This window comes from Eurosta solidaginis, chromosome 1 (assembly GCF_040869045.1).
Source record: "Eurosta solidaginis isolate ZX-2024a chromosome 1, ASM4086904v1, whole genome shotgun sequence".
Taxonomy (NCBI): Eukaryota; Metazoa; Arthropoda; class Insecta; order Diptera; family Tephritidae; genus Eurosta; species Eurosta solidaginis.
The window spans coordinates 36,881,179-36,893,354 of record NC_090319.1 but is presented as its reverse complement, the minus strand read 5'-3'; the positions used below and the strand labels follow the sequence as shown (position 1 = coordinate 36,893,354).

At 37.1% G+C, this 12,176-nt stretch overlaps 1 long non-coding RNA gene across 1 annotated transcript; it reads right to left on the bottom strand.

Moving 5' to 3' along the window:
- Positions 1–1,560: 1,560 nt before the first annotated feature.
- On the bottom strand, positions 1,561–2,366 carry LOC137250042 (uncharacterized). Its single transcript, XR_010952849.1, has 2 exons — positions 2,018–2,366; positions 1,561–1,875 (listed from the first exon to the last, which is right to left on the bottom strand). It is a non-coding gene; the product is annotated as an uncharacterized lncRNA (long non-coding RNA).
- Positions 2,367–12,176: the final 9,810 nt, after the last annotated feature.

Here is a 12,176-nt window from a genome sequence, read left to right as displayed (position 1 = left end):
AATTATTTCAAAAACACGTGCCTACTTCTTTGTAATTTTATACACACGTGAACCGGCAAGACTGTCTGGAAACGGTGTTCACTATTTCTCCCATAAATATTTTTCCAGACATTATTTTTTACTGAAAACTTATTTATAAGCATACATAGCCAACATTTACATGCCCGCAAAATATGAACTTGATTTGAACAGTATTACGAGTTTGCCCGTTTGAGGGTTAAGGCCTGGTTCGCAACTTTGTTCATCTTCTTCTCGGTGAAAACCGGAGTCTCATCGTTAGCTTAGTATCACCGAATAAGCTGGAGTCTGGTCATTACCTCCCTTAAGCTTATTAGCATTTACGTTCTTATTTCTTATTTCCTCTTTCTGCACTATAGCTTTAAGGGTACATGGCTTTCTAGAACTTTCCTCTTCTCTCCGCTTTGCAGAATTTGAGGTCTGATTCCTGTCATTCCGGCTAGTTTTCTTCCTGGTTCTGGGACTGGGGCGTTTTCCCTCCGCCTCCTGCCTGTTAAAAGCATGCTTATCAGATTCAGTCGATCGCTGCCTCTTGCCGCTCAGGGCACTGTCTCTTTGGCCCATGCCAAGCGATACCTCTCGTCGTTGGTTGGGATAACGTTAGTTCTTTGTCCGTCCTGATAGAATGTTCCTCTACCAAGCGCACTGACTGCATACTATCATCGCTATCCGCGTCCGAATCATTACTGTTAGCGATTTCTTCCTCCCGGGCATGCGACGCCATCGCTTTTTAGTTCTCATCCTTACTTACTTTAGAAGTTTTTGAGTTCATCTTGGTCGTACGACCACCTGTCCAACAAGGCGGGCTCAGCGGTCTAATGTTAAAAGTGGAGATAAAAACCGTCCGCACCAACAGCGTCCCGCTGTGGTAAGTCCATCACTACTTCCCGAAGCGGTCCGGTATGGGGAAGTCTCCGTTCCGAAAATATCCCCTGGCTGCAATGCATCCAATCGTGCCTAGCACCCTTGATTTGTAGGTTGGAGAGATGTCAATTTTACCTCGTTTAATATTATAAAAAGCGATAAGTATTTCAATGAGTTTTAGGAGAAGAGTATTCATTTTTTGTCAACTCATAATTGGTGAAATAGAAATAAATTCATGAGTTTGGTTGAAGTCAGTAAAGAATATAACAATTCAATTTATCACACATTCAGTGAATATAACCAACAATTTTTATTAAATTGCAATCATCAACATTTATTTCTAGATAATACCATAAAAATATCGCCATTTCGACTGCTGAGTGGAATTTTGCCATCTCAGCCACCATTTCGAAAACGCGCTACCTCTGCATAAATTTAAGATGTTTCGACGTGAGCTGGGGCATTTATACAAAAAATTCTGTAATGGGGCTTTCAGCCGAGATAGGGCGATGTTCCACTCAACTGTCATATATGTAGTACTCCGATATTGCAATAACAATATGTGCGCAATGAGTTTTTTAATTCACGAAGTATTTTGATTGTAGCAGTTTAAGTCATTCAATAAAAAATTATAATTCAGGTATGTACATCTCCTCATGGAAAAGAAAAACGCAAACATTTTAATAGAAATATATAATATATAAATGTATACTATTTATTTAGAAGTATTGCATAATTTTATGATAGCATTTGATTTATAACAACTATTCTGAATATCCCGTCTTTTGTATTATAATTGATCGAGCTTCAGTGCCTTTAGATAAATCTGCATACGTCCTTGACGAAGAAGAGAAATCAGATGCTGCCACAGCACAAAGAGTTCCGTCCACAACGCCCGGTGTTCCAGGAACTACTTTAATTGTTGAACTACATCCCGAAATCACTGTTTTTGGAACATACTGACCGTAGATTACATAAACAACGTCTTCCTGTCTTATAGATTCACAAAATTCAATTTGTGAATACCAAAAACTAACTACTTTCATTTGCTCGACCCCTTTTAAATCAGTATTGCAAAGTTTTATTGTTCCTACTGTAGGATCTGAGCTAAAGGGGGGGTGCACTTTAATTATACCTATATCGAGTCCGTCCATTCCCTCGTGTGGATTTCTAGGATCAGGATTGCGACCTTCCCCGTTTGCACCAGCTTTAACTGTCATCTTTTCAGTTGTGTCCAGGCATTTGTAAGCTGTAACTACGTATTCCATAGTGATCAGTGATCCAATGCAAGCATATTCATCGCCGTGAAATACTGCCGCCACATATTTAACCTTTATTTTCTCAGAATTGGTAAAACTAGCACCTCCAGTGCGAAATTCCGCATTCGCATAGGTCAAAGGGAAGCTAAGCGCAACCAACAGGAGCCCGAAATTATTTAGTAAATTCATTTTATTTTAACTTTTTCAGACGGTTGTTAACTATTAAATAAATCAAGATAAGTTTTGTGGGCGCTATTTATACATTAGTGGATTGTGTGAATAAGAAATAAGTATAAACTTCTAGATTTCAGGAAATGGGCACTAAGAAAATATTTGGCTGTTTTCAAACTTGATTTGTTTATATATTTGCACAGTTTAATTGCGCTATTGACTTGAGCAAGGCTATGTGATATAGTGTTTGTATTTTTAATGAATAAGCACAGACACGTACAAAAGATACACTAATTAGTTTTATCCCAACTGCTAATTTGTCTAGATTAGTGGATTGTGTGAATAAGAAATAAGTATACACTTCTAGATTTCAGGAAATGGGCACTAAGAAAATATTTGGCTGTTTCCAAACTTGATTTGTTTATATATTTGCACAGTTTAATTGTGCTATTGACTTGAGCAAGGCTATGTGATATAATGTTTCTATTTTTAATGAATAAACACAGACACGTACAAAAGATACACTAATTAGTTTTATCCCAACTGATAATTTGTCTAGATTAGTGGATTGTGTGAATAAAAAATAAGTAGAATTCTAGATTTCAGGAAATGGGCACTAAGAAAATATTTGGCTGCTTTCAAACGAAAATTTTGCATGTGTTTATGGGGGTTGAAATATATTAATCAAAACACATGAACGTTTCTATCAAACTTCTTCACCGTTTATTTGCTTTTAGTCAACTAACTTGTAATTATAATGAAATGATATGCTAAGTAGAAAATGTATGTATGTAAATCTTAATATAAGAGAGAGCATAATAACTTGCAATGCTCTATAACCTTGAATACAGGCATTGACTTCAAATGGCGGTATAATACATGATTTATTCTTATGTTACAGTTAGTGCGTGAATAAATGGAGTGCATACATGGGCACTATCTTAACAACAGTAGGGCGTATAGGAATTAAATGCATAAATGGGCACTCTGACCAAACATACTCCCTCCGTTGAAGGGTTCCTTAACTTTCAAGCGTTTTCCATTGAAGGTAGAGGAGGGAGCTTATGAATGGCTCTTCTAATTATTCCCTTTTTTGTTCGTAAGTCAACTACTCGAATTTTTCCATCAGCACCCAGGCTTGCACTTGTGACACGATCAAGAAGCCATTGCTGCGGTGGCAAATTATCTTCTTGAACAATGACAACTTGTCCCAGCTTTATATCTGCTTTTTCTTTGTTCCACTTCATACGCTACTGAAGCTCTCGCAAGTGGTCGCGTTTCCATTGTTGAAAAAAATTAATTTTTTAGAAAGGTAAGTTGTTGAGAATATATTAGTTAAGCCATGGTTCTATTAATATCGATTTTTTCAAATGGTATAGCCTTAAGTAGTTTCCCTATTAAATGGTGCCCTGGCGTTAACGCTGACCCGTTGTTAGGGTCTGTAGAAAGTGCAATGATGGGAGGAGAATTTAGAATTGCTTCAATTTCTACAAGAAGCGTTTGAAGCCCTTCGTTTGTTAATTTTGCCTGTCCCATGTTTTTTACTAAACGTGTTTTTGCAGATTTCACCACTGCCTCCCAGAAGCCACCGAAGTGCGGAGCTCTAGGAGGTATGAATCGAAATTCTAGGCCAACTTCGTTGCTGTAATGCAACACTGCATTCAGAGAGTTTTCGTTAAAGTGATTAGTTTGAAATTCTTTGAGTTTATTATGCGCACCCACAAAGTTCGTTGTATTGTCGCAATATAAACGAGATGGTGTGCCACGCCGAGATGCGAATCGTTTTAAACACAGCAAAAAGGCATTCGTTGACAAATCGGAGACAAGCTCAATGTGAATGGCCTTTGAAAAAAAACATACGAAAATGGCTGCATACGCGTTATATGGAGGCTTGCCTCGAATACGAAACGAAGTAAGAAAGGGGCCGCAAAAGTCTACTCCACATACGGCAAAGGGAATCTGAGCAGTTACCATAGTGTACCTATACAAGTGTGTTCACTAAGCGATAAACGTCAAAACTACAAACAGCCTCGCTCACCTGATGGAAATCTCAGGTCTAGAGTCGCATTTTTGGTCTCAACGACAACATTTTTGACTACCAATCGTATCGACTTTTTCAATTTTTCAATCATTCGGCGCACTCGGTAATGGTATCCATTTTGAATTCGCTGTCATTCCGAATACAGCGAGTGCCTGTCAGAATGCTTGACAGATAAGTCAACACACTTGTACTTGTACACTATGGCAGTTACGCGATCTGCAGGTAACTGCCTCATGATTTGGCTTATAAGTTTGGGTTTAAGGCTCCATTACTGATACTTAGCATAGACTTGACTTGGCTTGCGAACTGTCACTTACAGTTCTGTTAAATGAACATTGCATGTTACTGATTACTCAAAAGTTAACTTGACTTAGAAGTCTGTTGAATTTTGATTTTCTATGTAAGTTCTAAGTGACGTTTACATTTTGAGATGCCATTTGTTTGTTTCCATTTCATTTTGACATTTTGTCATTCAAATTGACATTTATTTAAAAATAAATTTCAACGCTGATTATGATGCCAGATTTTATGCGCCAAGTGGAGTATAATCGTGGCTAAGTTGCCAAGTTTACGCCAAGTCAAGTCAAGTCTATGCTAAGTATCAGTAATGGGGGCTTTAGAATGGCAGCTATGTACGCAATTGCGTACGGTTTTACGCACAAGTTCGCGGGCATTGATCACCCATATGCGCTGCTGAAGAAGACTAAATAAAACCTTTGCTCCTGCGTGTAGATTTAATTTATGCAAAAATTAAATAAAATGTGTGAAACGGTGAGATTTCGGAAGAAGAGCTGGATGCTTCTCTTCACAAGGTATGTCAGCTTTTCCAAGACGACCACCAACTCTAAGGATGAAGAGGCTTTTGTACCCAATTCTCATTTCCTGGAGAAACGGGGAAAGACGTTGAAAATTTGCTGTTAAAGGTTAGCCCTTCTTAAGGCTTTCGATTTCTTGTTTGTATTCGAGACTTTGTATACAGGATACGATTCGCCAGAAGGTTTGGTCAAGTTCACTTGAAGATGTATCAACTGCCTTCTCTGCGAAATAGTTTGCACTGGGCGGAACCCGATTGAAAACGCGATATACATATGAAATTATGCGAAGAACTTTACGAAACGAGGAGCAGCGTTCAATGATAGTGTTAACAAGTAAGGAAGGCTAAGTTCGGGTGTAACCGAACATTACATACTCAGTTGAGAGCTATGGAGACAAAATAAGGGAAAATCACCATGTAGGAAAATGAACCTAGGGTAACCCTGGAATGTGGTTGTGTATCAAATGGAAGGTATTAAGGAGTATTTTAAGAGAGAGTAGGCCATAGTTCTATGAAGGTACGCCATTTAGGGATATCGCCATAAAGGTGGACCAGGGCTGACTCTAGAATTTGTTTGTACAACATGGGTATCAAATGAAAGGTGTCACTGAGCATTTTAAGAGGGAGCCTGCCTTAGTTGTATATGTGAAGGCGTTTTCGAGATATCGCAATAAAGGTGGACCAGGGGTGACTCTAGAATGTGTTTGTACGGTATGGGTATCAAATGAAAGGTGTTACTGAGCAATTTAAGAGGGAGTGGGCCTTAGGTCTATAGGTGGACGTCTTTTCGAGATATCGCCATTAAGGTGGGACAGGGGTGACTCTAGAATGTGTTTGTACGATATGGGTATCAAATTAAAGGTATTAATGAGGGTTTTAAAAGCGAGGGGCCCTTAGATGTATATGTGAAGGCGTTTTCGCGATATCGACCAAAATGTAGACCAGGGTGATCTAGAAAATCATCTGTCGGGTACCGCTAATTTATTTATATATGCAATACCACGAACAGTATTCCTGCCAAGATTCCAAGGGCTGTTGATTTCGCCCTGTAGAACTTTTTCATTTTCTTCTACTTAATATGGTATGGTGGTCACACCCATTTTACAAAGTTTTTTCTAAAGTTATATTTTGCATCAATAAACCAATCCCATGTTTCATCCCTTTTTTCGTTTTTGGTATAGAATTATGGCATTTTTTTCATTTTTCGTAATTTTCGATATCGAAAAAGTGGGCGTGGTTATAGTCGGATTACGGCCATTTTTTATACCAAGATAAAGTGAATTCAGATAAGTACGTGGACTAAGTTTAGTAAAGGTATATCGGTTGTTGCTCAAGTTATCGTGTTAACGGCCGAGCGGAAGGACAGACGGAGGACTGTGTATAAAAACTGGGCGTGACTTCAACCGATTTCGCCCATTTTCGCAGAAAACAGTTACCGTCATAGAATCTATGTCCCTACCAAATTTAAGAAGGATTGGTACATTTTTGTTCGGCTTATGGCATTAAAAGTATTCTAGACAAACTAAATGAAAATGGTCCAAAATCTTACGAATTTTCTATTCTGCGTCATAAGGCCAATCCATCTACCAAGTTTCATTGCTTTATCCGTCTTTGGCAATGAATTATTGCATTTTTTCGGTTTTTCGAAATTTCGATATCGAAAAAGTGGGCGTGGTTATAGTCCGATATCGTTCATTTTAAATAGCGATCTGATATGGGTGCCCAGGAACCTACATACCAAATTTCATCAAGATACCTCAAAATTTACTCAAGTTATTGTGTTAACGGACAGACGGACGGACGGACATGGCTCAATCAAATTTTTTTTCGATACTAATGATTTTGATATATAGAAGTCTATATCTATCTCGATTCCTTTATACCTGTACAACCAACCGTTATCCAATCAAAGTTAATATACTCTGTGAGCTCTGCTCCACTGAGTATAAAAATATCTTCTTGACTATTTTTAATGTTACACTTGAAAGTTACAACATTACGAGGTTCTCAGTCTGGTGTTTCAGTGCCCGTATCTAGCACAGGCCAATTATCTTCGTTTAACTGAAGGAATTCTGGTCCTGAGAACCACATGGTCTTGAGCAGCACTGATGGGCTACATCCCCGTGAAACAATGTCTGAGGGATTACTTTTTGTTGGAACATGCCTCCACCAAATGTCCTTGTTATTTGCTTGGATCTATGAAACACGATTTGCAACGAAACAGTTTAGTGTCGATGCATTCTGTTTCAGCCAGTGTAAGACAACTTTTGAATCTGACCAAAAGCAAACATTTTTTATGTAGTTCTGAAGCTTTTCTTTGATGTGATTCCACGTTCGTGTAAGTAACAATTCTGCAAATAATTCTAGTTTTGGTATAGACTGACATTGAAAAGAACCTTGTACGCGTGTTCGAATGTAAATCGCGCAGCCATATGCACGCGATGATGCATCTGCGAAACCATGAATTTCGCTGACAAGGTTCGGAAAAGTCAAAACAAATCTAGGAACTTCTATTTTGTTGATTTGTGGCAAGTCCTCTGTTATTTGCAACCACAAATCGGCTATATCCCTTCGAAGGGGATCATCCCAATCAAGTTGTTGTATCCGCAAGAATTTTGCACCGAATTGTGATTGGGCTCAGCAAACCCAATACGTCGTATATTCTAGCAACGCATGATAAAATAGAACGCTTGGTAATTTTTTCATTGCTCACAAATTCAAAGCGAAAACAAATCACCTCAACACTTGGCTTCCATGCCATACCCAGTGCCTTTGTAATAGTTTCATCGCTTTCTTTTAAAGGGATTTCGCTTGTTTTGTCAGATATTACCTTTAAACTATTTGAGTTCCACTTGGCTAAGTGAAGTCCTGAGCGATGGAGCAGTTCAGTGACTTCATTTCGAATTTCATCCAGCTCTTTTTCACTATCAGCCCTAGTTAACAAATTACACTGATCGACGGCCAAATTTACCAGAGACGCCGTTATGAAATTCGTATGTAAAACCACCCCCTGATTTCGAAATTTTTGATTCTATGGTACCGTTTTTGAGATATTTGCAATTTACCGTTATTCGAAAAAACCAAAAAGATGGCTCCATTTAATTACGTATATCTCACGAAAGGGTTAAGCAATTGCAAATAAGTTTACAGAATCGGAAAACGATAAAATTTGCTATAAATGCATCATACACTGTTTTTTGCTCAACCATACAGTTTTCGAGATATTAGCTCATCATTTCAGATTTTTGTTTTTTTTTTATGAAAAAATATGAAAAAAATTACTCTTTGCGAGGGCAGCATTCCAAAATCACAACTTTTTTTCTTTTCTTTACATAAAGCTCCGTTTAATTAGAAAAAAGATAAGCTATCACTGAAGAAAATCGATGTAAAACTACGTAAGTTATAAGCGATCAAATAAAAATACCCAGGTTGCGCAACTTCAATGTATGTATACATACATATATAAAAGGTATACAGTGCAAATGGGATATTATCCGGATAAACGAATAACACCATAGCAATGATAATACTTTTTCTTTAAATAAATCAAATAGTACTTTTAATACTCGAATTGTTTTATAGTAGGTGGAGTGGTTGCATCGAAAGGAAGAGTGGTTGGGTTCGAAACTGGCTGTAGGCATGTAGTTATAAACATGTATTTCCGTCACTTATGGGTAAGTATGGAGGTAGATTTTCAAAATTATTAGACACAGAAAATTTTTAAAGCCTACATCTAAAGCAGGTAGTATTTTCTTTTCCCGACTTCGTATAAAAAGGAACCTTTCTGTCTAGGTAAGATTTAATTTTTTAAATTTTATTCTTATTCCGAGTATAAATATGAGTTAATGCGCCTTTAAACTTCATAACATCTGCAAGGCTCGCTGGATTTAGTTCAGTTCATAAGTCAAATTACAAAACCGTTATTTATTAAAAAAAAAAAAAAAATGAGTAAAAGGACGCGAGAATTTGAGTGTAATAACGATGTTCTGTTTCATGTGTGGCCAATATACTATCATAAGGCGACGACGAGTGTTCTCAGATCATATCAAAACTTTATACTCCAAGTATTTCGGCATTGAGCCTAAAAATGCTGAAAAACCATGAACACCGAACACTTTGTGTACATCGTGTCGAGTAGAATTGATTCAGTCGGAATCAGGACAACAAATAAAATTTGATACACCAATGATATGGAGAGAACATACTTGCCATTCAATAAAGTGTTATATTTGTCAAACAAAAGTACTTGGCGTTGGAAGATCAAGAAGAGTAACCTATGCCAGCGTACCTATAGTGACATTACCAGTACTACATTCAACGGCAGTTGCGGATCCAGTTCCATTGTCAACAGTAATATCTGAGTGCGGGGAATCAAGTTGTACTGAATTTCGCATGGGAAACGAGAGAAACGTTCTGTCACAAGCACAACTTAATGATTGGATAAGAGATTTGGAACTATCCAAGGAAAAGGCCGAGATCCACACTTCTCGTATGCAACAATTTAAATGTGTGTCATCCGATGTTAAGGTGATATATTGTAGAATTCGTCACGAACCATTTTCCAAACACTATACCAAGAAAGACAGTATATGCTACTGCAACGACATTCCTGGTTTATTCAAAGAGTTTGGTCAAATATATGATTCAAAAGAGTGGCGATTGTTCATAGACAGCAATAAACTGAGTTTGAAGGCTGTATTATTGCATATTGGTAACAAAAAGCCTTCTATCCCGATCGCACATGCAGTAAATACAAAGAATCCTACGAGGAAATGAAAAAACTACTCAAATTTATCAAATATGAAGAGCATGATTGTAAAATATGTTCTGATCTCAAAGTCGTTGCAATGCTATGCGGTCTACAAAGTGGCTACACCAAGCACTGCTGCTTCCTCTGCAAGTGGGATAACCGAGCTCGTAAGGACCACTACGTCAGAAAGGATTGGCCGGAAAGAGTCGAGTTTACCGTTGGTGTGGATAACATCAAATACACCCCTCTTGTCAAGAAAGAGAAAATCATACTTCCACCCTTACACATCAAGCTCGGTCTCATTAAAAACTTTGTTAAGGCTTTGGACAAAGAAGGCGAAGCATTCGACTATTTGAAAACAATTTTTCCAGATATTTCTCAAGCCAAGATAAAGGAACGTATTTTTGTCGGACCAAAAATAAAAAAGTTGATCAACAATAATCAATTCAAAGGACTACTCTCATCAGTTGAGGCAGCAGCGTGGGAATCCTTTGAAAAGGTCGTTGCTTCTTTTCTCGGTAGACACAAAAGCCCTAACTACGAGCAGATAGTGAATGACTTAATCAATAATTATGCGAAAATGGGTAAATATTAAAGGCCTATTAAAATTAATTTCCCAAAATTCTATAACTTGTTTACCTAACTAATATTTTCTTTCCAGGCGTAAATATGTCGTTAAAAATTCACTTTCTGCACTCACATTTGAGCTTTTTTCCGGCAAATCTTGGCGACGAAAGTGACGAACATGGCGAAAGGTTTCATCAGCAAATGAAATTAATTGAAAATCGATATCAAGGATTCTGGGACGTCGCAATGATGGGTGATTACTGCTGGTTTCTCATAAGAGAAACCGATCCTAAACTGAATAAGCGTCAAAGTCGAACACATAATTATTTCGACTACATAGTAAAATAAAATTAAGATAAAGATTGTTAGAATATAGTACAAACATAAATAAATTAAAAAAAAAAAGTTAAAAATATGGGTAATTTCATTCATAAATTGAACTTTTAACTAAATAGAAACAGAGCATAGCTAGATATTTCACTCTTCTTTATACCATACATACGTTTTGAGGTATACGTTGAAATTGCGCAACCTGGGTATTTTATTTGATCGCTTATAACTTACGCAGTTTTGCATCGATTTTCTTCGATTATAGCTTATCTTTTTTCTAATTAAACAGAGCTTTACGTAGATAAAAAATATTTGGAAAAAAAGTTGTGGTTTTGGAATGCTGCCCTCGCAAAAAGTAATTTTTTCCATATTTTTTCATAAAAAAAAACAAAGATATGAAATGATAAGCTAATATCTCGAAAACTATCTGGTTGAGCAAAAAACAATGTATGATGCATTTATAGCAAATTTTATCGTTTTTCCGATTCTCTGTTCCATCTTGCACGTTCGTGAGATATACGTAATTAAAGGGAGCCATCTTTTTGGTTCTTTCGAATAACGGTAAATTGCAAATATTTCGATTTTCGAAATCAGGGGGTGGTTTTACATACGAATTTCATAACGGCGTTTCTTGTAAAGAGAAAAGGTTGAAATTCGTGGTCCAGTGTTATCAACGTATAAGTCATCCATTAAGACTCTAGAACCAATGGGGTAGATGTCGCGAAAGGAGTCATCAATGGCAAGCGCATGGGGTATGAGAGAAGCTATAAAAATTATACATCTATAGTTGTAGCTGAGAAATTTATAACTAACTAAGTAAAATTCTGGAAGCGTCTAGAAGATGCCACGAGTAAATCACAGAGTAAAAAAGCATCAGCGGTAGAGGCGCTATGAGCAGTTTCGATTAAGACGCTATCTAGCGAGCAATAGCAGTATTATTTTGAAAGTGAGTTTCATTTAAGCTATCAGTCAGTTTGGTTATTAAGCCAGCTAGTTGCAAAGTATAAGTGTTATTGTGAAGTACTTTAATAAAGGCAATTTTTCCATTATTCAATATTGGAGTTATTTATTAAACAGTTTAGTGATTCGAACTTAATAGAAGATTGCAAATAAGAGGATTTGCAGTAAATTCGTTACAATTGGTGTCAGAAGAGGAATTGTTGAATAACGGCGTTATTATGTATAACGCAAAGCGACGCGAAAAGTCACTTTCACCCAAGTGAAACCAAATTCGTATCATATAAGAACATTCATTGACTTCGGTGACTATAGGTGACTGTAGGTGATTGTATTACGTTTTTTCGTATTATATAGTGACGCAAAGTGTCACGAACACTCATTTTTGCTGTCAAAATATTCACT